This window comes from Amblyraja radiata, chromosome 1 (assembly GCF_010909765.2).
Source record: "Amblyraja radiata isolate CabotCenter1 chromosome 1, sAmbRad1.1.pri, whole genome shotgun sequence".
Classification (NCBI taxonomy): Eukaryota; Metazoa; Chordata; class Chondrichthyes; order Rajiformes; family Rajidae; genus Amblyraja; species Amblyraja radiata.
In genome coordinates, this window is record NC_045956.1 from 132847367 (window position 1) to 132875252 (window position 27886).

General features: G+C 44.1%; 1 protein-coding gene across 2 annotated transcripts in view; it reads right to left on the bottom strand.

Annotated features, from left to right (window-relative positions):
- Nucleotides 1-18977, bottom strand: part of rusc2 (RUN and SH3 domain containing 2) — a 101575-nt gene extending 82598 nt beyond the window's left edge. Inside the window, exon 1 of one of the 2 annotated variants that reach the window (XM_033031041.1) lies at nucleotides 18902-18977. The gene's annotated coding sequence lies outside the window, so the exon portion shown is untranslated. Of the gene's footprint in view, nucleotides 1-18243; nucleotides 18512-18901 lie in introns of those variants that run through there. The other variant, XM_033031032.1, reaches the window with a different exon arrangement.
- Between the last annotated feature and the right edge of the window lie 8909 nt (nucleotides 18978-27886).

Below are 27886 nucleotides of genomic sequence, written 5' to 3' on the forward strand. Positions count from 1 at the left end.
CTATCTGACTTGGCACTTTAAGGAATCATGCATCTGTACTCCTGAAGCTCTGTGTTCTGCAGCAAATTGTGGACGCAGCCCGGACCATCACGCAAACCAACCTCCCTTCTATTGATTCCATTTATACCTCACGCTGCCTCGGTAATGCCAGCAGCATAATCAAGGACGAGTCGCACCCTGGCCACTCTCTCTTCTCCCCTCTCCCATCAGGCAAAATGTATAGAAGTGTGAAAATGCACACCACCAGTTCAGGGACAGTTTCTTCCCAGCTGTTATCAGGCAACTGAATCATCCTACCACAACCAGAGAGCATTGCTGAACTACTATCTATCTCTGATGTCCCTTGGACTATCCTTGACCAGACTTTGCTGGCTTTACATTGTACTAAATGTTATTCCCTTATCATGTATCTATACACTGATGGATTGATTGTAATCATGTATGTCTTTCTGCTGATTGGTTAGCACACAACAAAAAGCTTTTCACTGTACCCGTGACAATAAACTAAAATGAACTGAAACACTCTCCAGGACAATATGTATTGATCCTGCCCTGACATACCAAAATGCAATACCTCACACTTGTCATAAATGCCATTTGCCATTCATTGGCGCCACTTTCTCAATTGATCCAGATCCTGTTATAAATTTACACATCCTTCCTCAGTCCACTGTCCAACACAATTTTGGTGTCACCCAAATCATAGATAACAAACATCTATGGACTCAGCACCGATCCCTGCGGTACTCCACTAGTCACAAGCCCCTAATCAGAAAAAACTATTTTCACAACTATTCTTTGACTCCTTTTGCCAAATTAATATTGAATCTAATTGCCTAGATAAACTTGAATTATACAGACTAGCCTACCATGTTCAGTCTGAAAAAGGGTCTCAACCCGAGACATCACATATTCCCTCTCTCCAGTGATGCTGCCTGTCCCGCTGAGTTACTCCAGCATTTTTTGTCTACCTTTGATTTAAACTAGCATCTGCAGTTCCTTCCCACACGAACTGTCCATAATGTTGCCTGCAACATCCTCCTTAACCAATAACGCAACACCCCCTCCTCTTTTACCCCTCACCTCTGCCTCTCCTGAAGCACCTGTACCATAGAACATTGAGCTGCAAGCCCTGCCCCTCTCTTAACCAGGTTTCCATAATGACTACAACTTCCCAGTCACACGTACCTATCCATGCCCGAAGCTCATCTGCCTTACCCGTCAGGCCCCTTGCATTAAAATAAGTACAATTTAAACCAACAAAATAAGTACAATTTAAAGCAACATTTAAATGAATGCACTTTTTAGGTATCTAACTAAGGACATACCACCAACACAGCAAAGACTGGAAAAGCCCAGCAGGTCAGACAGGGTCTGTGCAATGAGAACAGTCAACATTTCACATCTGTAAACCTTAAATATATGACTGCCCTGCTGAGTATTTTCAGCATTTTCTGTTCAGATTTCAGTATTTCCAACATCTACAGATATTTTGGTTCACACCACAATACTATGCTTCTGCCGAAGATAGACACAAAAAGCTGGAGTAACTCAGCGGGTCAAGCAGCATCTCTGTAGAGAAGCAATGGGTGATGTTTCGGGTTGACACCCTTCTTCAGACAGACTGACCAGTCTGAAGAAGGGTCTCGACCCAAAACATAACCCATTGCTTCTCTCCAGAGTTGCTGCCTGTTCTGCTGAGTTACTCCAGCTTTTTGTGTCTATCTTTGGTTTAAACCAACATCTGCAGTTCCTTCTTACACTATGCTTCTGCCAATGACATCCAGCAACGAGGGTATGTAATATGCAGAGACAGAATGTTTCCCCCTTCATTTCAGAGGCAAACAATCAGGTTACTTGTGCAGTCGTATTCCGACTGCCAAAAAACAGAATATAAGGTGTAGGCCTTATTCTGACATGTTGCCACATTACAGCATCATGTGATGACTGATTGGATGAACATGAGAGCAGATTACTTGGCAAATGATTTCCTTGCCTCAGCAGTTGAAATCATAAACACATTGTAGTTAGGCCTACTGGCTTCAGTGCGTAAGGTAACTACGAGAAGGAAAGGATAGCCATTGAAGACAAGCCTTTTAAGTTATTTTTGAACTAATTCAAAGCAATTTTAATAAAAGAAAATGCAAAGTTAGATTGTGATGGTCTATTATATTTATTTGTGGCTTTTAGTATATTGAAGCAGGGTTACATCATTTCACTTCTGTTTCCCAAAGAAAACTACACAATCTCATTGTTTTCATCCACAAGAGGAATCTCAGTGAGTTGCAAGATGGCGTAGGGCCTGTAGCTCCTTGAGATGTCTTACTCAGAGGATATCCCTCAAAAAATAATTGACTTGTAACATTACATCACTAAACAGAAGTTGCCTGACTGCCTGGCTATTAGAGCATTTCTGTTTTTTTTATATCTGATGCTTGAAGTTTATCATAATAAATCCGAAAGAACCAGGCAGGATTTTGCATGAAAATGCTTAGGATAAATGATTGCTTTGCACACATCAATCTGAGAGATTTGTCAGGTCATTTACTCACTATCTCAATTCAACACTGCCGCCTTTGGCATGACAGTACTCTCTTAGCACGGTGCGGGAGCCTTTTTTCTGCTCAAGTTTAGTTCAGTTTAGAGATACAGCGTGGAAATAGGCCCTTTGGCCCACCGGGTCTGCGCCGACCAGCGATCCGCGCAAATTAACACTATCCTGCACACACTAGGGACATTTTTTATATTTACCAAGCCAATTTACCTACAAACCTGTACGTCTTTGGAGTGTGGGAGGAAACTAGTGATCTCAGAGATAACCCACGCAGTACAAACTCTATCCAGACAGCACCTGGGTCTCCGGCGCTGCAAGTGCTGTAAGGCAGCAACTGTACAGCTGTGCCACTGTGTCGCCCAAGTCTCTGCAGGGAGATTAGAATCCACAACCTATTGACCGAAAGGTTAAAGCATTTCCAAAAGATCAGCTCCCAATCTATCTGACACAATGGTGGACAAAAATGCTGGAGAAACTCAGCGGGTGAGACAACATCTATGGAGCAAAGGAAATAGGCAACGTTGCAGGTCGAAACTCTTCTTCAGAGTCTGAAGAAGGGTTTTGACCTGAAACGTTGCCTATTTCCTTCGCTCCATAGATGCTGCCTCATCCGTTGAGTTTCTCCAGCATTTTTGTCTACCTTCGATTTTCCAGCATCTGCAGTTCCTTCTTAAACAACTATCTGACACAATGCCAGCTGAGTTTCACATCAACTACTTAGAGAGTCTTTAATTATAAAAAGGATGAAATAATAAATAAGGATGATTAAAAAATGTGTGCATAAAGTGGGACTAGTGGAGCAGGAACATGAATATGCATGGACGGATGTGCATCATGTGCAGGCAGAGGTGTTTAATTTAACTTGGCATCATGCCCAGCATGGACATTGTGGGCCGAAGGGCCTGTTCCTGTAGTGTTAAAGTGATACAGTGTGGAAACAGGCCGTTCAGTCCAACCTGCCCATATTGGCCAACATGTCCCAGCTATACTAGTCCAACCTGTTTGCATTTGGTCCCTATCCCTCCAAACATGTCCTATTCATGTACCTGTCTAACTATTTCTTAAACATTTGGATAGCCCCAGCCTCAACTACCTCTTCTGGCAGCTTGTTCCATACACCCACTACCCTTGTGTGAAAAAGTTACCCCTCAGATTCCTATTAAATATTTTTCCCTTCACCTTAAACCTATGTCCTCTGGTACTCGATTCACCTACTCTGGGTAAGAGACTTTGTGCATCTACCCGATCTATTCCTCTCATGATTTTATACACCTTTATAAGATCACCCCTCATCCTCCTGCGCTCCAGGTAATAGAGTCCCAGCTTACTCACCCTCAGACCCTCTAGTCCTGGCAACATCCTCGGAAATCTTCCCTGTACCCTTTCCAGCTTGAGAACATCTTTCCTATAACATGGTGCCCAGAACTGAATACAATACTCTTGTGTAAATGCGATCTCACCAACGTCTTATACAACTGCAACAAAACCTCCCAACTTCTATACTCAATACTCTGACTGATGATGGCCAATGTACCAAAAGCCTTTTTGATTAATTTATCTACCTGTGACTTGACCTTCAAGGAACCATGCACCCGCTCTGCTCTACAACACTCCCCAGAGCACTACCATTCACAGTGTAGGTCCTGCCCATGTTAGACGCCCCAAAATGCAACACCTCACATTTCTCAGTATTAAATTCCATCCACCTGGCCAATCGATCAAGATCCTGCTTCAATTTTTCGCAACCTTCTTCATATACTGCTGTATGTTCTAGCGCAAAGAAACAAGGGCGGATCGTTTTTAGGAAATGTGTGGATGATTAAAGGATGCACTGGTCAAGAGTACTCTTGCTCTTCCACATTCCTATTGTAAAGATAATAAATAGTTTAAAAATAACATAAAAGTTGAGCTGGTTTAATACAGGAGGCATTTGTTTTTATAGAAGCTTGAATTAAATAATGTCAACACACCATGGGCCTATCTCTCCGGGCGCCTCATTGTGAGTTGGCAACACTAGAAATATTGGCAGAGACTGAAATTTGCAACAGCTTAGCGCTCCAAAAGAACTCTGTTGCTTCTAAACTGGCAACAATCAGGCTGCTGTTAACTTTGAGCCCTGTGTAGGCTTCCCTGCTGAACAGCAATAAGGCTATTTTTGTGCGTCAGCTGTCTTTTGAAAACTGGAGGGTGTTGCAGGGCTGGAATACTTGGCTCAAATCCTTTCAGGGAATTCAAGATCCTCACACCCATCCTGTTTGATACTGATTTGTTGTACTCTTGTTCAATTGTATATAATTGCAATATCTGTAGACATTTCCACCTTTCACGACAGGAATGTTTGCATTAAAATCCTTTTAACACAATGCAGATGTCAGTTTCACTATTAAATGCTAAGTGTGCCCTGCAGAAAATACAGTTATCTCTACCACGGGGATAGCATATGTGCATTTTGTATATTAGAATATAAATGAATATAAATGGAGGAAATTGTGAAGATTAATTAGTTACAAAGGCTATAAAAAATGATCTTATATCTTAATTTACTCCTATTCAGTAAATGGAAGTTGCAGCCAAGGCTCGGGGAAACAAGGGTGAATAGTCCTTAGGAAATGGGTGGATGGTTGAAGAATGCTGAGAAATAGTTAAATATGAATTAGAATTACAATACATTATTCCTTGATTTTTATTTCAGGAGATGCTTCACCCAATAGACAGTTAGCTACTCACTGGGATAGAAGGCAACACTAAAATAAAATCAGAATTAAAATGAACAGAATAAACATTTCCTATCCATGGAGGAGTGATTTATTTAGCCAGAGGATTGTGAATCTGCAGAATTCATTGCCACAGACAGTGGTGGAGGCTAAGTCATTGGATATTTTTAAAGTGGAGATTGATAGGTTCTTCATTAGTAAGGGTGTCAAAGGTTATGGGGAGAAGGCAGAAGAATAGGGATGAGGGAAAGAATAGATTTGCCAGGATCGAATGGTGGAGCAGACTCGATGTCTGCTTCTATGTCTTATGATCTTATGAGTTAATTGTCCAAATGTGTTTAAATGTTGTTGTTGTACCTGCCTCAACCACATCCTCTGACAGCTCGTTTCATGTAGCCGTCACCCTCTGTGTGTTGGCAACTCATGTACCCCTCACCCTCTCACCTTAAACCTATGCGCTCTAGTTCTTAATTCCATGAAGTTGGAAAAAAGACTCTGCATTCACCCTGTCTATTCCCATCATGATTTTATACACCTCTATGAGATCACTCTTCAGCCTTTTGTGCTAAAGGAATAAAGTCCTAGCCTGCCAATCGCTCCCCATAGCTCAGGCCACTGAGTCTTGGTAACTTCCTCGTTAACCTTCTTTGCATAGTTTTGAGTTTACTTTTTACAAAGGACTGATGAATTGATATAAACCCTGAAATTAGATCTATTTAGTCTCATTTGGTACTGTTATTCTTTGAAAGATTGCCTTATGCTCAAGTCTGGAGACATTTAAATGTAAAAAAAAAAGTATTCCCACAAAAGATTTTCTGATAAGTATAGGATTTATGGATTAACAGAGCAGTAATCTAACAACTCTTAATAAACACATGATGATGTGCAGTGAGCTCACTTGCTGTCAACGGTGAGAATGAGTCACAATTTCATCAACAGACTTCCACATTTTCAAATTTGCTTTGATTCACATTTTAGCCTCTTTGTACGTTTGCTTTGGTGGGTTAGTAAGGGTGACAGGGGGTTACAGGGCAAAGGCGGGGGAATGGGGTTAAGAGGGAAAGGTATATCAGCCATGATAGAATGACAGAGTAGACTTGATGGGCCGAATGGACTAATTCTTCCCCGAGAACTTATGAACATTTAAACATGACCCCTCTCTTCACTAATAATGCACAACACACAGCCCCAAGAGTAGAAACAAATTTTAAATTGAAATAAGTTTAAGAAGGAACTGCAGATGCTGGAAAAATCAAAGGTAGATAAAAATGCTGGAGAAACTCAGCGGGTGAGGCAGCATCTATGGAGCGAAAGGATAGGTGACGTTTCTGAAGGGTCTCGACCCGAAACGTCACCTATTCCTCCGCTCCACAGATGCTGCCCCACCCGCTGAGTTTCTCCAGCATTTTTATCTACCTTAAATTGAAATAATGTTGGTTGTCAATTCGCCATTTCTAAGTTCGTAACAATTATAGCAGTAAATATCTAAAATTAAAAAAAATCAGGAGAGAAAATTATCAAATCACCTGTAAGTTGCATAATGCTACAGTATCCTGGCTCCCTAAGTCCAGATATTCAATGCCATCATTTGCAAAATCACCGGAAAGCACCAGATCATTGTCCAGCCCCGATTTGGTAAACATGTAAGGGTTATTCAACACTGAGAATTTAGCTCTTAGGGCTAAAGGAATCAAGGGATATGGGGAAAAAGCAGGAACAGGGATCTGATTTTAGATGATCAGCCATGATCATATTGAATGGCGGTGCTGGCTCAAAGGGCCGAAGGGCGTACTCCTGCACCTATTTTTCTGTTTTCCAATCAGCAACACGGAGGATGATGTAGTCTCTTCATTTTTGCAACCATCTTTAAACTCCAAGTCACTAAGTGAGACATCACTCATAAATGTCAGATGGAAAAATATAATACAATTCAGTGATCCATTTAACATCATATCTATCACTGTACAGGCCCATACGAAGCTTTTCAAAAAGGGGGGTGGCATGACAGGATTACAAAAAATTTAATATGAAATAATGTGCATCACGAGCACGAAGTGTGAAGTCCCTCAATGCCAGGCCCGCTTAAGGGCCCTGGAAGCTCAGGGGTTTTAGATGCTCTCTGATGTATTCTGAGCCTTATTTTGGAGCATTTTTGCACCAAATTTATGACCAATATTTCAGAAATTAACAGGAATTTGAGAGGTAGCTTTTTCACACAGAGGGTGCTAGGTGTATGGAACGAGCTGCCAGAGGAGGTAGTTAAGACTGGGACTATCCTAATGTTTAAGAGACATTTGGACACGTATATGGATAGGACAGATTTAGATGGATATGGGCCAAACGCATGTGAGTGAGACTAGTTTAGATGAGACATGTTGGTCGGTGTGGGCAAGTTGGGCTGAAGGGCCTGTTTCCACACTGCATCATTCTATGACTAAAAAGTTAAGAAGAAAAATGCATGTAGATAAGTTGAGCAGATTTGAAAGAGGAGTGAAATGTAAAGGCAGAGAGAGGTTTATGGGTGGAAAGGAACAAAGGAAAGGAGGGGGGAGAGTGGGCTTGGGCAGATGGGTGAAGGGAAAATAGACACAAAGTGCTGGAGTAATTCAGTGGTCAGGCAGCATCTGCGGAGAATATGAATAGGCGACATTTCACAGAGTGCTGGAGTAACTCAGCGGGTCAGGCAGCATCTCTGGAGAACATGGATAGGTGACATGTCACAAAGTGCTGGAGTAACTCAGTGAGTCAGGCAGCATCTCTGGAGAAAAGGTATAGATTATATTTTGGGTCATGACCGTTCGTCAGTAATATTCATGCATAGACATTCCTGAATGTTACCCAAACCATCGTGAGTTACTTTGTTACGGTGCTTGCCCTCTCCTATAACGTCTCTGCTGCCTTGGGTGATGCAGGACAGGACACAAGCTTTGGGACACGGTGTGAAGCTGTTGCCGTCTGTCCCAGCCTGGTAAAAACCTGGATGGAGTGGATTTGGAGAGGATGTTTCCACTAGTGGGGGAGTCTAGGACCAGTGGCCACAGCCTCAGAATTAAAAGACATTCTTTTAGGAGGGAGATGAGCAGGAATTTCTTAAGTCAGAGGGTGGTGAACTGTGGAATTCATTGTCACAGGCAGCTGTAGAGGTCAAGTCAATGGACATTTTTCAGGAGGAGATTGATAATTCTTGATTGATACGGGTGTCAGAGGTAATGGGGAGAAGGCAGGAGAATGGGCTTGAGAGGGAAAGATAGATAGAGTCATAGTGATACAGTGTGGAAACAGGCCCTTCGGTCCAGCATGTCCCATCTGCACTAGTCCCATTTGCCCACGCTTGATCCATATCCCTCCGAACCTGTCCTATCCATGTACCTGTCTAACTGTTTCTTAAATGTTGCGATAGTCCCTGCCTCAACTACCTCCTCTGGCAGCTTGTCCCATATACCTACCACCCTTTGTGTGAAAAACATACCCCTCAGATTCCTATTAAATCCTTTGCCCTTCACCTTAAACTTATGTCCTCTGCTCCTCGATTCACCTACTCTGGGCAAAAGACTCAATCATCTATCTATCTTCTATCTATTATATAAAAGTCTGTGGCTGCCGGCCGGCTTTCTGCCTGACTTGTGGGTGCCAGCCTTTGATTCGTTGCTACGCCAACACCAGACGCAGAATCGCCGAGATTTTTTCCATTTCGGTAGAGATTTCACTTTTCATTCTAAGTATCCACTCCTGATTAAATTTCGTCGTGTTTATGTACACATTTTTAATAAAATCCTTCTCCCCCCAAAAAAAAAATTCAAAAGAAAACTGCTTCTCACCCATAGAATGTTGGTGAACGTTCCATCGTGTGATGTCACAATGCCCAATGCTCACAGATGTCCAATCGGAATGGATCAATTTACATATGCCTTTGCAGCAGCCCTAGCATCAGCCCCAGCCCCGCTGCCGGTGTCGAAGCGCGTCATCACGTGTGTGGGAATAGAGAAAGCGGATTGGGAGTGAAAGGGAATGGGGAACAGATGGACTGTCCCTACCCCTCCCCCTTCCACTCTCCCTCCCCACTATTTCCCCTCTCTCCCCCCCACCCCTCTCCCCCTCCCTCCACACTCTTACCCCTCCCTCTCCCCCACCCCCCTTCCCTCTCCCCCCTTCCCTCCCTCCCCCCCTCCCCCCACCCCCCTTTCATCCCCCACCTCCTTCCCTCTCTCCCCCACCCCCTTCCCCCTCCCCACTCCATCCACACTCTTCCCCCTACCTCATCTCCCTCCTCGCCTCCCTCCCCTCTCCCCCACACCTCTCTCCCCCACCCCTCTCTCCTCCCCTCTCCATCTCCCTCTCCTCACCCCCTCTCCCTCTCCTCCTCCTCCCACCCCATCCCTCCCTCCCCCACCCCCTTCCCTCTCTACCCCACCCCCTTCCCTCTCTCCCCCACCCCCTTCCCCCTACCCCTCTGTCCCTCTTCCACCACACCTCTCCCTCTCTGTCCCCCACCCCTCTCTCTCCCCCTCCCTCCCTTCTCCCCCCCACCCCTTCCCCTACCCCTCTGTCCCTCTTCCACCACGCACCCTACCCCTCTCCCCCTCCCTCCCTCCCAACTGTTCCACTTCCCCCCCTCCCCCTCCCACTCACCCTCCCCACTCTTTCCCCTCTCTCCCCCCACCCCCCCTCCCTCCACAATCTTCTCCCTCCCTACCCTCCCCCATATCCCTCCTCCCCTCCCTTCCCCATTCCTCCCCCCCACACCACTCTCCCCCTCCCCATCCCTCTCTCCTCCCCCCTCTCCATCTCCCTTGCCAAAGATATTCTTGCCATAGAGGGAGTACAGAGAAGGTTAACCAGACTGATTCCTGGGATGTCAGGACTTTCATATGATGAAAGACTGGATAGACTCGGCTTGTACTCGCTATAATTTAGAAGATTGAGGGGGGATCTTATAGAAACTTACAAAATTCTTAAGGGGTTGGACAGGCTAGATGCAGGAAGATTGTTCCCGATGTTGGGGAAGTCCAGAACAAGAGGTCACAGTTTAAGGATAAGGGGGAAATCTTTTAGGACCGAGATGAGAAAAACATGTTTCACACAGAGAAAACATGTTTCAGCACAAGCCTTTCAACGGTCTCCATGACTACAGAGGTCAGTGCAACAAGCCTGTAGTCCTTAAGACCAGTAATCCTTACCTTTTTGGGGACAGGGACAATAGTGGAGACTTTGAAGCAGGCAGGGACAGTACATCTTTGCCAGTACTGGGTAAAAATGAGTAATTGGGTGTGAAGTGGTGATTGGAGTGAGGTGGGTGTAGAAGGGCCCAGTCTTTGCAGACTGAGGTCAGGCTGTGAGTGGGTGTGAAGTGTTGGTTGAGGTAGGAAAGGGTCCACTCTTTTCCTACTGGAGTCTTGCCTTAAGTAAGTGTGAAGTGGTGAATGGGAAGGACAGGGTGCAGGTCCATTCTTTGTAGACTGGGGTCTGGCTGTGTTGGTTGGGGAGGGGGGGAGGGGGTACCAGGGTTACATTTCTGATTTTCAAACCTGTAGTAAAACTCATTCAGGTCGTTCGTCAGCTGGCGATTGTCCAAAGAGCGGGGGGCTTTTCTCATAGCTGGTGATTTCTTGCATGCCCTTCTAAACTGAAGAAGAGTCACTAGCTGAGAACTTGCTCCTCAACTTCTCAGAGTACCTTTCCTTGGCAGCTCTGATTCCTCTTCTCAGCTCTTTATTTATTAAGCTATCTTTTAACTCTTTGACGATTAGGCTATCGGCTTGACGCATATTTGCCCCCACCCCGCCCGATCTCGAAATGGAAATGTTACATCTGTATATAATGATCCCATTAAAATGTATATTTATGTCACAAACTATGGAATTCATATTTTTCAGTATTGTTATCAAGGAAAAGAAAGCAGTTCCAATTGTTTGATATTATTTGATATTGTTTAAAATTATTCATATGGAGGAGAACATATAATAGCTCTAAAACCTACCTTAATTTTGCAATCTCATTAAAGATAATCCCCCTTTCCCTCTCCCCTCCCTTCCCCTCTCTCTCTCCCTCTCCCCCCTCTCACATCCCCCCTCTTTCTGGCGGGGGGGGGGCGAAGATGAAGGTGGCGTGGGCCCAGCGGGGGTGGCGTGGGTCCAGCGGAGGTCAAGCGGGGGTGGCGTGGGCCCAGCGGGGGTGGCGTGGGCCCAGCGGGGATCAAGCAGGGGTGGCGTGGGCCCAGTGGGAACCAGAATTTCAGGCGATTTCCCGACAAAGTGGAAACGCTGATTTTTTTCCGATTTTTTTTTTTTTCTCTGGATTTTTTCTTACTCTGGGGGGAAAAAGAGGGGTGCGGTCGCACCCAACACACCCCCCCCTCCCCCTTCAGACGGCCATGCAGTACTCACTGATCCAAACACCAAGAGAATAATGTAACTGAACATCCCTGATTTTTCAGATTATGTGCAGACCAGTTCAAATCTGACCTCTGGGGAAACAATGATGGGCAATGGAATCAAAGCAATCTCTAAACATTCACAATGATATTAACCCTATGGTTGTGGAGGTAGCACATAGATAACCATTTGGAAAGAATCAGCGAGGTGCAGCATATTATCTGTGTGAACATGGATAAAAAGCAGGCAAATGTAAGGTAATAATTCCATGATCCTATGCTTCCTGTAATGATGAACTTGTTCAGGGAATGCCCATCGTACATACAATTAGTGAATTTCAGATTATTTAAATTAGTAAGCACAAAATCAGACTGTGAGTACAAGAAACATAATAAGTCATACAGGCCCTTCCAACTTCGCCTGGAACTTTGCACTTTTATGCATAATACTTTTGAAGTTTTTACAACAATTTCTTGCTGAATTCCTGCCCAGCGTGAAAAATGAATAAGCTACATCCAATTGCATCTCACCCTAATAAGAAATCAAAACGTACATCACAGGAACAGGCCCTTTCGTCCATAATGTCTATGCCGAACATGATGCAAGATAAACCAATCCCCTCTGCCTGCACATGATCAATATACCTTCATTCTCTACATATCCATATGCCTCTTTAAAAATCTCTTGAAAGCCACTATCATAACTATACACACACACACACACACACACATACATACAGGTAAAAACAAACAAACAACCAATGTGGAGGAGGCCACATCGAGAGCACAAAATGCAATAAACAAGGTTGGAGGAGGTGCATGTAAACACCAACTGAAAGAGCTGCTGCGGTCCTTGAGATGAGGTAGGAGGAGGTGGAGGGATAGGTATTGCACCTACTGTGGTTAGAGGGGAAGTGGCTGGGGAGGGGGAAGGATGAGTGTAGCAAGGAATCAGAGAGAGAGAGAGTGGTGAGGGATCCATCCACAGCTGCAGAAGAGAAACCACATTTCTGAAGAAAGAGGACACCTTGGATGTCCTAGAGTGAAAAATCCCATCTTGAGAGCAGACGAGGTGGAGAAGGTGATACTGCAGGAAAGGGATGGCATCCTTGTGAGAGACAGGGTGGGAGGTGGTGCAGTCAAGGTATCTGTTGCAACGTTATAGATATAGCCCTCACCAAAGTCTCCTCCGTTTCCAACAGTACTGCTTTTGCACCCACTCCCCCCCAGAAAGATCAGGGATATAGGACCCTTAGTCCTTACGTTTCACCACACCAGCCTCTGTGTCCAGCACATTCTCCAACATTTCTGCCACCTTCAACATGATGATCTCATCACGTCATACCTTCCACGGCCACCTTTTTCAATTTTCTGCAGATGTCACTCTCACTGTGACTACCTGGTTATCTCTGTTCTTCTCACCCATTCCTTACACTCCCCAAGCACTTTCCGCTACAACCATAGGAGATGCTACCCCTGTCCCTACAACACCTCCATTCCGGATCCCAAACAATACTTCCGTGTGAGACAGTGATTTACATGAACCTCCTCAAACCTCATCTATAGGGGGGTGGCACATAAGGTCACTGGGTCATAGGGCTTGACGCACGGAGCCGCTCAATCCATCTGGAGGACATCCGTAACTTCCGGTATATGTCACTAATGCAAGAAACGCGTAATTTCCTACCTGTTAAAAAACGCCAAAATGTTGAATTTTTGCGCTGTAAAAAATTGTGGAAGTCAGGGTAAGTGTGAGAGACATGTACCCAACTTCAGAATTCCGAAAGTGAAGCGAAATGAAGGTAAAGCGAAGCGAGAGCTGAAGGGACTACAGCAGCTAAAGTGCTTGACGAACATTGGCTGTGCAGATATCGGAATTGAAAATATTGGGAATTATCGCGTTTGCTCACTGCATTTCATCAACAGTAAGGCATTATTTGTGTTTTTTCTTGATTCCTTTGGTATCTAAAAAGTCTCAGTGATAAATCTGGCTGTAAATTTTTCTTCAGATGCGTTTTCATTTTGTATGTAAAAACCCACTTGAGAACTATGGGCGATTTAAAAAATTTACAGCCAGATTTATCACTTCTGAAACTTTTTAGATGCCAAAGGAATCAAGAAAAGACACAAATAATGCCATAGTTGATGAAATGCAGTGAGCAAACGGCCAATGTTCGCTAAGCACTTTGGCTGTTGTTGTCCCTTCAGCTCTCGCTTCTATCTACCGTCATTTCTCCTCACTTTTGAAATTATGAAGTAGGCTAAATGTCTCACACGCTTATCCCGATTTCCATAATTATTTACAGCGCAAAAATTGACAATGTCGGCGGGTTTTAACGGGCCCGCTACGCTGGAAACAATGGTAAGTGCTTACCTGCAGTACATCGCGTGTACTCCACTTGGCGTAGCGTAGTAACAGCACGGGTCATGGGTCGTGACACGACTGCCGTGAAACCTCCCTATTGCATGCAGTACTCTCAATGTGATCTACTCTACATTGATAAGAACAAGTGTAGTCATCAAAGAAGCATTCTGTCTGCCACGACCTGCTGGTGCTCCTGGTTGCCAGCCACTTCAATTCCCCTTTCTATTCCAAAGCCACTCTATCTGTCCTGGATCTCCTCCTCAACCAGACTGAAGACACACAAAACTGAAAGAACAGCACCCCATATTCTACTTTCAGGAAGTGTATTCACCATTTCTACTTATGCATAATAGATTAATACATTGTAGGCATCAGAGATATCTGAGATGTATAGTTAATTTTAGCAAACACTTTCCACCAAGCATGCAAGGAAAACGTAATGCGCCTGGAATATTCAGAACTGCATCTTTTCCATTTAGCACAGGCATAAAATGTAACAGTTCAAGTTGAGTATTTAAAACAAAGTCTTCCTACTTTCCGTGTATAAAGTAAATGATAACTTTTCAGAAAGTGATTCTTAAAAGAGTTGCTTGTTAGATTTTTTGCAAGGTTAGTTTGATTGTTAATTTAATAGTTCATTTTTGGATTAGAATTTTGGACTTTTCTTTTGGGTGTGGTTTATTTGTTGCAATTTTGGTAGCACAAACAGTGACAGATACATTAAAAATGACAATTTGGGATTAACTACAGGTGCACAACCTTTTATCCGAAAGCCTTGGGACCAGACACTTTTCGTAATTCAGAATTTGTACGTCTTCGGAATGGAATTTTTTTAGCGTAGATTTTAATGGCTGGCTCAGTGGTAGAGTGCTCGGCTCATATCCGCAAGGTCGCGAGTTTGCGCCTTGATCCCGGCAGTAAACTCGGTCGCGAGTTTGAGTCTTCAATGTAGTTTTTTCTTGCAGAATAAATGTTTGTATGAAATGCAGTGTAGGAGAGGTGTACTGACTGTGTGGGCAGAACTTTGGAAGTGATTGCCCACCAGTCTAAAAAGCCGCTGTGTCTCCCTGTCCCTGGGGCGATCAAACAGCACAATACCCCCCTCCCCCTCCAACACCAGAGGAATCCGCTCCCCGATGGGCCGCTACGGCGACAAGTGGCAGTTTGCCCACAGCCCGAGCTGCGCCCCCTCATCCGCCACCCCAAGAACAAGACGTACCTTGCACACCATCAGCTTCTGCCCCTACGTGTTCCTCTGGAGTTGGAGCGGGGCTGGGCTGGAGTTGCTGCTGGCTGTGGGTCTCTGGGATCTCCGTGCTTGCAGTGGGCCTGGGGGTCGGTGTCCTGTTGGTCCTGACGTCTCCGGCCACCCCCCTGGACTGGAGCTGAGACTGGGAACTGCCCTTGCCCCCTCCCTCTGCAACTGCAAACAACCCCACTCTCCTGCAAGGGCGGTACAGTTCCCGGAGGATGGCAGGTGGCCGGAGACGTCAAGACCAACAGGAACCCGCTCCCCGATGGGCCCCTACGACGCCCCGAGCTGCGCCCCGTCATCCGCAACCCAGGTTCCTCTGTAGTTGGAGCGGGGCTGGGCTGGGCTGCTGTTGGCTGTGGGTCTCTGGGATCTCCGTGCTTGTAGTGGGCCTGGGGGTCGGTGTCCCGATGAGGGGGCGCAGCTCGGGGAACGGCTTCTGGTGGTCCTGACGTCTCCGACCAGTTTGCAGTTTTCCTCTGGAGTTGGAACGGGGCTGGGCTGCTGCTGGCTGTGGGTCTCTGGGATCGCTGTGCTTGCAGTGGGCCTGGGGGTCGGTGTCCCGTTGGTCCTGACGTCTCCGGTGACTGGCACTGACCTGCTGCAATCGCCGACTTGAAGACAGTGCAAAGCCCCCGCGCCGGTGCAATGGGCGGGGAGCTGGAGAGGGGAGGGAAGGGGTCACACACATGGCCGGGAAGCAGAGGGGTGTAGGTGGGGTGAAACTGAAGCGAGCGACAATCTGCTGCTGCCTGCCCCGCTGAGTTAAAAAGTTCCCACGCAAGACTCACGAAAAACTTTTTAACTCAGCGGGCAGGCAGCAGCATATTGTCAATTATTAACCCTCCCTCACCTTCTCTTTTATGAATGGGGATTTAGTTCCCCTTTCTTCGAGGACCGACCGGAGGTTCCGCTGTCACCTCTGCGGGCCGCCCTCGGTGAACGTTTTCAAGGACCTTTCTTCAAGGACCGAAAAAATGGCCGCTATTCGGAGGTTTTCGTTATTTGGATCTTCGGATAAAAGGTTGTGCACCTGTATTTTGTATTTATGAAGGAAAATAGTTCCAAATTTTGTATTTTAAAATAATCTTTACACTGAAATCAATGTTACAAATATATATAATTTAAACTAATGATCCCACTTCTGACATCCAGGGATTATCACCGACTGTTTTCCTCCAGTTTGAAATACAACTGTTCACAAGGATTCTGTTTTCTGTTCTTAATCCCATCTATAATTTGTCATGTCATAAGTGATAGGAGTAGAATTAGGAAATTCGGCCCATCAAGTCTACTCCACCATTCAATCATAGCTGATCTATCTCTCCCACCTAGCCCCATTCTCCTGCCTTCTCCCCATAATCTCTGACACCTGTACTTAGGTATGTTACAAAATTTACCTTCAGCGGCGCTGTAATTCTGCCACTGGCCGTGTGCGCGATTTTGGCGCGTTTGAGGGGGGGGGGGGGGGCGTGGTTAAAACGGGGTTTTTTCCCGACCTGGTCCTGAATTATATTTGTTGGAGTGCAAGATTTTGCTAAAGAATCATTCCTACGACCGTTCTGTGTGTTTAAAAAAAAAAATTCACCCGACAAGTTAATCGCTGGAATTATTTTAAAATCAGCTTCTGAAGCCGTCAATGCTGACAACTGGGACGGATTTTATGGAGGACCAGGTAAAAGAAAGTAGTTTATTTTTATGTATAAAAGTGTTTCTTAAGATGTATTTAATTCACATTTTAAGTTGCGAAACGGTGATTTTTCACCCCGAAGAACCGGCAGTGTATTTGCTGCAGATATGGGGGTATAAATTCACCGCAACCTCAATGTTCTAAATGGTCCCGTTCCAAAAAATCCCACTCGCAAGCTGATTTAAATGGCCATTAATTTACAGGTATTAAACATTAAATTCCTTCCATTTGGCCTATAAACCCATGACAAATGAGATTTAAAAATTATGTTATATTCTGAATTCTTGTGTGAATGTTATTTGGACACTTAGGCTATTTAAAAATGTCAATCTATTCTTAAGAAATGGATAGATGTTTAGATCTAGTAATTGAATTTTGTAATTAGCTACAATTAGGTAACTAACTAATTATATGCTTTAATTTCAAGTCATCTAAGTAAGATTGTTTCATATTTGTTTCAGAATGCTTCAATCTATAATAACTGAAAATTTCTTTCAGTTCTCTTAAATTTTAAGAAAGTTATTGGCCTTTAAATGTTCTCGATCACAGCTTTTGTGTTAAGTCAATGAAAAAGCAATAGGGAACAAGATGCCAATTTCCGAGTATGAAAATGGCCATAACGTTTTTAATAATGAAGATATGAAAGTGAATTAGGTGTCAAATTAAACTTCTTTTTATGCTTTATCTGATGGGATAAATTAAAAACTTGATTTTTAAAATTTCAAAATTTTGTAACATTGCTACTGTACTATTCAAGAATCCACCTATCTCTGCCTTAAAAATATCCACTGATTTGTAATTTAATCTTTGGAATTCAGGAAGGTATACTACAGAAGGTACAACTAATCAATTACAAGTAATTCTATTTTGATTCAATCTGTACTAAATCAAAGATAAGAGATATTGCATTAGGAGCCTAGGTAAGATTTGTAACATTAATTATACATCATTAATTTGAGGACTTTATCCATCTTTTCTTTACTATTACCCTTTCCAGCCACCGAATAGAGAACAGTACAGCACAGGAACAGGTATTTTTGTTCATCCGTATCTCTCTATTTCCTACCTGTTCAGTCGCCACCCTGTTTCCCATAATCCAGAATGCATCCTCCATACCATTGCAGTTCTACACATTCCACATATTCTTTCCCCCAACTCTGACTCAACGCCGTAATCTATTCTGTTTCATGTTTTCCACTGTGCGCCATTGTAGCCAAATATATTGCCAACAATTACTAATGTCATTCCCCATCCTGTACGTAATTCAATACTTGGATTTCCGTTGTTAAAATACTGACCTGTTTGCTGTGATACTGTTGGGATAATAAGACCCTTCAATCTGTTATTGGCCAAGCAGCGAGTTGGCAAAAGGTTCGCATGGGAAACTACCGCAGTTAGTAGAATAAACCGACACAAAATATGTTAAACGCAAATCCGCGAGAATTCCGTGTGTAACTTCATTAACAAACTCTCCATTAACTAACGGGATCGACTGGGAAACATCAATTTCAATCTTATTGCGACAGCGGAGGTTTTCACAATTCCCAGCAACAGCGGGGAGCCGCTGACAGCCGGTCCCAGCGCGGAGCCGCTGACAGCCGGTCCCAGCGCGGAGCCGCTGACAGCCGGTCCCAGCGCGGAGCCGCTGACAGCCGGTCCCAGCGCGGAGCCGCTGACAGCCGGTCCCAGCGCGGAGGGGCTGACAGCCGGTTCCAGCGCGGAGCCGCTGACAGCCGGTCCCAGCGCGGAGGGGCTGACAGCCGGTCCCAGCGCGGAGCCGCTGACAGCCGGTCCCAGCGCGGAGGGGCTGACAGCCGGTCCCAGCGCGGAGGGGCTGACAGCCGGTCCCAGCGCGGAGGGGCAGTGCCCGAGGCCGGAGACGGTCCGTGGAACGGGGAGAGACCAGAGCGCGACCGCAGAGACTAACCGCGAGTGTTTACCATTGCATAGACTCACGCAGCGTCAGCGTCAGCGTCATTGTCATTGTCAGTGTCAGTGTCGCCGCCGCCGTCCCGGTGCATCATCGCCCCCTCCCCCTCCCCCTCCCCCTCCCGGCCGGCGCCTGAACCAGGCTCCGTTTCCACTGGCAACCGAGCCCGGAAAACACACGTCACGGCCTCCCACCCCTCAGTGCGGGCTGCTGTCAATCATCCACTTACGTCTTCAATCCCCCGCCGCCGCCGCCGGTTGTCCACGCTCGCAGTCACAGCGCAGCGCAGCGCGCAACTCGGAGGCTTTACTTCTCGAGGGAAATGCCTATTTGCTAATTCTCCTGAAATACATCATTATTGATTTGATTGTGTAGGGAGGAACTGCAGATGTTGGTTTACACCGAAGATAGACTCAGTCTGAAAAAGGGTCTCGACCCGAAACGTCCCCAATTCCTTTTTTCCAGAGATTCTGCCTATCCCGCTGAGTTACTAAATCATTTTTGTGTCTATCTTTATTGATTTTACTGTCAGCAGTACGCGTTCGGGACATTTTTTACACTGCACGTCGTATTATTTTTCGACTGGTGTAGTCCCCTGAACCAGGTCAAATTTCTGTCCACGTCAACGCATATTTCTCCATTGGGGGGAAAAGGCAATGCTATAATTTTAATAAATCGGTAAAAGAGGAAGAAAAATAATGAAATGGATCTCACCCTAAAGCATTCTCAAGGTTAAGGGCGCAGGGGTCTGCTTCCTAATTAACTTCTCATGGTGCACTGACCTGCTGCCAGGACATGAAATTTCTAACGGTGACACATCCTCCCAACTACTTGCCTTGGGAATTAATTTGGCTATTCTGACAGCAGTCTACTTCCCTCCCCATGTTAATGCGAAGCTAGCGCCTGAGAGAGCCAACAGCATTGAAAAGAAGCAACCTGAGTCTTTGTTCCAGAAAGGCAGGGACTTAAATCAGGCCAACATCAAGTGCATGCTACCAAAATTGTGGACACAGCCCAGGCCATCACACAAACCTACCTCCCTTCTATTGATTCCATTTATACCTCACACTGCCTGGGCAAGGCCAGCAGCATAATCAAGGATGAGTGGCACACTGGCCACTCCGTCTTCTCCCCTCTCCCATCAGGCAAAAGGTATAGATTAGAAGTGTGAAACGCACACCACCAGATTCAGGGACAGTTTCTTCCCAGCTGTTATCAGGCAATGGAATCATCCTACCACAACAGATAGTAGTGCTGAACTACTATCTACCTCTGATGTCCCTCGGACTATCCTTTGCTGGCTTTACCTTGCACTAAACGTTATTCCCCAATCCATGTATGTAAATGGATTGATTGTAATCATCTATTGTCTTTCTGCTGACTGGTTAACGCTCAACAAAAAGCTTTTCACTGTACCTCGGCACACAATAAACTAAATTGAAACTGAAAATACCATCCACACATATCCTGTCCAAGCAGAGGTCGTCAGCTATTATACATCCATCTGCTCTATTTCCAGACAACTCTTTGCAAAATTGGACCATCTGGCAGTTCTTCTACTCCCTGCTTAAAAGTTGAAACTGAAGCAGAAGGATCCAAGACAGAAAGTTGTACAGTGCTGGTCCGAGAAAACAGATGAGATGCTTCACAACTGCTTTGAGTCGGTGGACTGCTTCATATTCAAGGACTCTGTGGCCTTCCTGAGAGTGAATCCATGGAAATCAACTGGTCTGGTTGGAGTCCCTGACTGCATCCTCAGGATCTGTGTGGATCAGCTAGCAGAGATATTCAGAGACAGGTTTAACCTTTCACTACTCCATTCTGAAGTCCCCATCTGCATCAAGAAGACCACTATCATCGAGGTTTGGCATGTCTCCAATAAATCTTTATTTATTTATTTATTTTATTTTATTCTTTATTTCAAACAGAATAAAAGAATAAAAAGCAAGTGTTAAACAGCATACATAAAACAAACAACAAAAAAATCAAGAATATTTATAAAGTGTCATAAACAATATTTATAAATAAATGAAATCGTATGTGTCCGAAAAGGAGCAGGAAGAAGCCAAAGCTTATTAATTCCCATCCCTTATTCAACTGTTTATAATTATCTTATACAAATTTAGCAGCTATAAACACCTATTTCCATATGTACACCAAATTATTTACATTTATACTAATCAAATATTTACAGCCATACAAGAGAGAAAAAAATAAAAAACCCTCATATACTATACAGTATCTCTTAGTCATATATACAACCCATCACCCTATAATCACCCTTCCCAACAAATATCCCACTCAAAATCACCTATCCTCATCCCAATATCCTTTTAAAAAAGTGTTTTTATACATCTTTTTAAACTGAATTATGTTTGTGCTAAGTTTTATCTCCTGTTCCAGACCATTCCACAAATGCACCCCACAGATTGCTATGCACATACTTTTAAGTTGTTCTGACATTGAGTTTTTAAAAATTAAATTCCCCTCTCAAATTGTACCCACCCTGTCTTTCCATTAACAGATTTTGTATATTTCCTGGAAGTAAATTATTTCTTGCTTTGTACATGATTTGCGCAGTCTTAAATTTAACCAGATCGGTGAACTTCAGTGTATGTGACTTTAAGAATAATAAATTGGTATGTTCAAGATATCCAACGTTATTGATAATTTTTTTAATGTTCATAATGGCTGTAGGTTGGTTTTGTAGGCATTACCCCATATCTCCACACAGTAACTCAGCTATGGCAATATGAGTGTATTATACAGAGTATGTAATGATTTGTGGTCCAGAATGTGTCTTAATTTTCCCAATATTGCTATAGACTTTGCCAGTTTTGCTTTGACGTGGTCTATATGTGGTTTCCAGCAGATTTGGGGGTCTAAATTCACACCAAGAAATGTATTTTCATATACTCTTTCTATACTTATGTTATCTATTTTCAATTGTACTTGAGGATTTGTTTTATGATTTCCAAATAGCATAATCTTTGTTTTGCTTAAATTTAGAGACAATTTGTTGACATCAAACCACTGTTTTAATTTATTCATTGCTGATGTGATGACCTCCAAAAGCTGCTTCAAATTGTCACCGGAACAAAAAATATTTGTATCATCGGCAAATATAATCAATTTCAGTATATTTGATACTCTGCATATGTCGTTAATGTATATTATGAAAAGCTTTGGACCTAACACAGATCCTTGACGTACTCCACAAGTTATGTTCATGTAAGATGATTTATGTTCACCTATTTCTACAAATTGTTGTCTGTTTCTTAAATAGCTTCTCACCCAATCTAATCCAACCCCTCTGATGCCATACCTATCCAGTTTCATGAGTAAAATATCGTGATTTACAGTATCAAATGCTTTTTTTAAGTCTATGAATATTCACTGCAAGTTGTGATTTCCTCGATTAGTTCCATAGATGCCATAGATGTTGATCTGTCTGTCCGGAATCCATATTGACTGTCAACCAAAAGCTTATGGTTTTCAATGAAATTGTCAGGCATTTCTGTAAAAAGTTTTTCAAGGATCTTGGAGAATTGGGAGAGCAAACTGGCCTGTAATTTGTGAAATGGTGTCTATCCCCAGTTTTATATAATGGTATTACCTTTGCTATTTTCATTTTGTTCGGAAATTTACCGGATTGAAAAGACAAGTTACAGATATGAGTTAATGGTTCTGCAATTTCTTCAATAACATTTTTTATTATAATCATATCAATATCATTCCAATCAGTAGAGGATTTGCTTTTACATTTTCTTACAGTGTCTATGCTTTCTTTTCCTTCGATTGCTCTAAGGAAGATAGAGCTAGTATTTCTATCCCAAAGATCAGTATCCGCCCCTTCTTTTGTTTCTGGGTCATTCATTTTTTTCTGCCAAATCTGGTCCCACATTTACAAAGAATTTGTTAAAACCATTAACCGCATCATCCATATTATTTATTGTCTTGTCTTTCTCAATAAAATACTCAGGGTAGTCTGTATTTTTTGATCCATTTCTAATAATACTATTTAGCACATTCCATAAACCTTTCATATTGTTTTTATTATTCTCTAATATTTTATTATACAGGTGCACAACCTTTTATCCGATGATCCAAATAACGAAAACCTCCGAATAGCGGACATTTTTTCGGTCCTTGAAGAAAGGTCCTTGAAAACGTTCACCGAGGGCGGCCCGCAGAGGTGACAGCGAAACCTCCGGTCGGTCCTCGAAGAAAGGGGAACTAAATCCCCATTCATAAAAGAGAAGGTGAGGGTATATTGCGCGGGAGGGTTAATAATTGACAATATGCTGCTGCCTGCCCGCTGAGTTAAAAAGTTCCCACGGTAGACTCACGATACACAGTGTATCGTGAGTCTTGCGTGGGAACTTTTTAACTCAGCGGGCAGGCAGCAGCAGATTGTTGCTCCCTTCAGTTTCACCCCACCTACACCCCTCTGCTTCCCGGCCATGTGTGTGACCCCTTCCCTCCCCTCTCCAGCTCCCCGCCCATTGCACCGGCGCGGGGGCTTTGCACTGTCTTCATGCCGGCGATGCTAGCAGGTCAGTGCCAGTCACCGGAGACGTCAGGACCAACGGGACACCGACCCCCAGGCCCACTGCAAGCACGGAGATCCCAGAGACCCACAGCCAGCAGCAGCCCAGCCCCGCTCCAACTCCAAAGGAAAACTGCAAACTGGCCGGAGACATCAGGACCACCAGAAGCCGCTCCCCGATGGGCCGCTACGGCGACAAGTGGCAGTTCGCCCACAGCCCCCTCATCGGGACACCACCCCCAGGCCCACTGCAAGCACGGAGATCCCAGATCAGCAACTCCAGCCCAAAGATCATAGAGGGCTCCTCTATGATCTTTGCTCCAGCCCAGCCCCGCTCCAACTCCAGAGGAACACGCTGGATGGGCAGAAGCTGATGGTGTGCAAGGTACGTCTTGTTCTTGGGGTCGCGCAGCTCGGGCTGTGGGCGAACTGCCACTTGTAGCCGTAGCGGCCCATCGGGGAGCGGATTCCTCTGGAGTTGGAGGGGGAGGGGGGTATTGTGCTGATTGATCGCCCCCTGCTATCCCAGGGACAGGGAGACAGGACGTTCACTGAGGGCGGCCCGCAGAGGTGACAGCGGAACCTCCGGTCGGTCCTCGAAGAAAGGGGAACTAAATCCCCATTCATAAAAGAGAAGGTGAGGATACATTGCGCGGGAGAGTAGGAATCCCAAGACAAAGTTGAGTGAGCGTTCACCGAGGGCGGCCCGCAGAGGTGACAGCGGAACCACCGGTCGGTCCTGGAAGAAAGGGGAACTAAATCCCCTTCATAAAAGAGAAGTGAAGGGTATATTGCCCGGGAGGGTATATCGCCTACCTGGAAGAAACCGGACATTTTTCCCAGGATGTCGTCTGCACACCAAAGCTCACGTTTGGCGCCAAACGCACGTCGCCTCTGCTGCACACGGATATAAGAGTGTGAAAATGTCGCCTAAGGGCATGTAGCCCCGCTAGGGTGACATGAGTGCGAGAGGTGATTCAATGCTGCGGTCACATTTATAAATTCAGGAATTCATTCAAAACACTGCATTTCATACATACATTTATTCTGCAAGAAAAAACTACATTGAAGACTCAAACTCGCGACCGAGGAACTGCCGGGATCAAGGCGCAAACTCGCGACCTTGCGGATATGAGCCGAGCACTCTACCACTGAGCCAGCCATTAAAATCTACGCTAAAAAATTTCCATTCCGAAGACCGACAAATTCCGAATTACGAAAAGTGTCTGGTCCCAAGGCTTTCGGATAAAAGGTTGTGCACCTGTAGTATTCTTTCTTACATATCCTCATAATATTGGTTAATTTATTCTTATATTTTTTATATTTATTTTCTGCTTCTGAAGTTTGATATTTTATGAATTGTCTATATAGTGTGTTTTTCTTTTTGCAGGCATTTTTTAAACCCTTAGGGATCCATGGACTATTTGTTTGTTTTGCTCTATCACTATATTGTTTCACAGGACAGATTTTGTCATAAAGTGATTTAGAAATCCATTGTATGCTTTGTCGATATCTTCACCCTCATATACTACCCTCCAATTCTGTTTCAGTAATTCATTCTTAAATGCATTTATGTTTTCTTCGGTTCTCACCCTTTTGTATTTGAAATGACTGGTGTTCCTAGGTTTCCTATAACTACAGTGATAAACAATAAAAACAGGTAAATGGTCACTGTATAATAGTCCACTTACTGTAATGTTTTCCATAATGTTTGTGAATATGTTGTCTATTAATGTGGCACAATGAGATGTAATTCTACTAGGTCTGGTTATTCTAGGATATAAACCCATACTGTGCATAGTATTGATGAATTCTTCTGTCATGTTATGCTTTATTGGATTCAACAGGTCAATATTGTAATCCCCACAGATGAACGGAATCTTTTGTAATGAAGCATGTTTTCCATCCAATCTTTAAATATTTCAATACTGGATCCGGGAGCTCTGTATATACAGCTCACAACATTTTTGGTCTTTTCCATACAAATTTCTACTGTAATACATTCTAACAAATCGTCAACAGCAGTTGTCATGTTCTCCACCACCTTATATTTCAGTCTTATATCCACATAGATCGCCACACCTCCTCCACTTTTTTTCCTTCTGTTTATATAATTCAGTTCATAGCCATCCATGTCAAAGTCAACACCTTTCTCAGGGCTGATCCAGGTCTCTGATATTGCTATAAGGTTAAATGGGTTCTTAAACTGTCTTAAATATTATTTTATGTTGCGGAAGTTGGCATATAGACTTCTGCTATTAAAGTGGATAATTGACATATTATGTTCTGATTGGAAAGTTGTATTGAATTGCCCATCTGTGTAATAACTGTAGCTGTTGTTGATATTGCTAAGTAAATTATTTTCCAGATCAATATCATTTTCTATGTGTTATGCTCTGTATATGCAAAGGTTTCTAGTCCTGATAGAGATATGTATTTTTTGTCAGGAATTGTCATGGTTATGGTTTTTATTTTAGATATTCTTTATTTGCTACTAAGTGTATTCCATTACCTTATTGTGGTTTGTCACCTTGGTATTTATCCAGTTCATCCAGGTCCCTAATGACTAATACTTTGGCTTGTTCTGGAGTTCTGTTCAGCTTGATGAATATTTTGCAGTTTGCAGTCCATGTAGATTGAATTTTCTTCTGCTTTCTCAGGAGTCGGGCCTTTCTGGCGATGTCAGCATTTTTCTTTGTCAGGTGTTCATTCAAATACACATCCGAGCCTTTTAGCCTTCTTCCCTGTTTCAGCAGTTCGGTTTTGTGTTTCCTGTTAGCAAACCAAATTATTATGGCTGGTTTATCCGTCTTGCTTCTCCATGGGAGTGGGTGACAAGCCTCGATACTGTCCCTGTCCAACTCAATCCCTTTTGAGTGGAGGAATGCCGTCACCTGTTGCTCCACAGATGCTGTCTCCACAGTTTCGTCTCCAGACCAGTGACAATGATATCGTTCATTCTGGTATACTGCTCCAGATCAGCCGCCTAATCTGCTTGTCCTTCTCGGAGTTTTGTAGCCTCAGAGCTTTAACTTCCTCCACCAATCTCATGATGGTTTCCTGCTGTTGTCTAACAACAGAAACCTCCTCCGTCAGCATGTCGAGCGATTTCTTAATACCGTTAACCTCCTCAGCAGATGCGGGATTTTTTTTTGGTGGCATGGCTTCTCACCTACGCTTCAGCCCGGCTATCCCGACTCTCTGACTCTCTTACCAACTTCTTCAAAAGCAACATAGAAAGCATTACTATTAAGTTACATCACAGCTTGGTTTGGGAACAGTTCTGCCCAGACCACAAATATTGCACGGTTGTGAATATAACCCCGCTCATCATACAGATCCATCTACACTTCCATCTACACTTTCACCCTGCCTCAGGAAAGCTTCCGACATAATCAGAGACCTTCTTCATCTCGGTTATTTTCACATCTCCTCTATTGTCGGACAGAAGATACAAAAGCTTGAAAGCGCATACATTCAGATTCAAGAGCAGCGTCTTCCCCTCGGTTATCAGACTACTGAACAGTCCTCCCATACATTAAGGAATAGTCCCGATCTTCCGACTTCCCTTCATTGCAGACACTGGACTTTTCTCTGTAACTGTAATGCTCTCAGGCTGTAAAACAATATTCTGCATTCTGGTATTTTTCTCTTTGCACTACCTGTTCTACTACTGTATGTCTTATAGTATAGTATAGTATAGTATAGTATAGTATAGTATAGTATAGTATAGTATAGTATAGTATAGTATATCTTTATTGTCATTTTCCTGAGTACTCACATACCCAGAGGAAACAAAAAAACGTTGCTCAACCAGTGTCCATTCAGTGTGCAGTAAAAAATAAATAGAAATAAAAATACATATATCATGAACAAATTAAACACTCTACTCTACTAAACATCAACAGGCGTTCCGATCGGCAGCGGCACGACAGTGGCTCTGCTGCAGTGTGTCCAGGTTGGTGGTTGGTGCGCGATACATTGGCAGGGGGCAAAGTCCGTTTATCAGTCTTATAGCCTGCGGGAAGAAGCTGAGGAGCATCCTGCTGGTTTTGCAGCTAATGCTCCTGTACCTCTTCCCAGATGGCAGGATGGAGAATATGTGATGCGATGGGTGGTAGGGGTCTTTGATGATGGAGATGGCTCTGCTGATACATCTCTTCCTGTATATGTCCAGCAGGAAAGGGAGTGGAGCACCAATAATCCTGCTGGCGGTCTTCACAATCCTGTCTAGTTGGTGCCGTTCATACGCCTTGCAGCTCCCGAACCAGGAAGTGATGCCGTAGGTTAATGTGCTCTCGATTGTCCCCCTATAAAAAGTTCGTAGGTGTGTAGTGGGGAGACCTGCTTTCCGTAGTCTTCGGAGAGGGTGTAGTCGCTGCTGGGCTCTCTTGACCAGTGCTGTGGTGTTGGGCGTGGACATCAGGTCATCTGACAGGTGGAGTCCTAGGAACTTCACGCT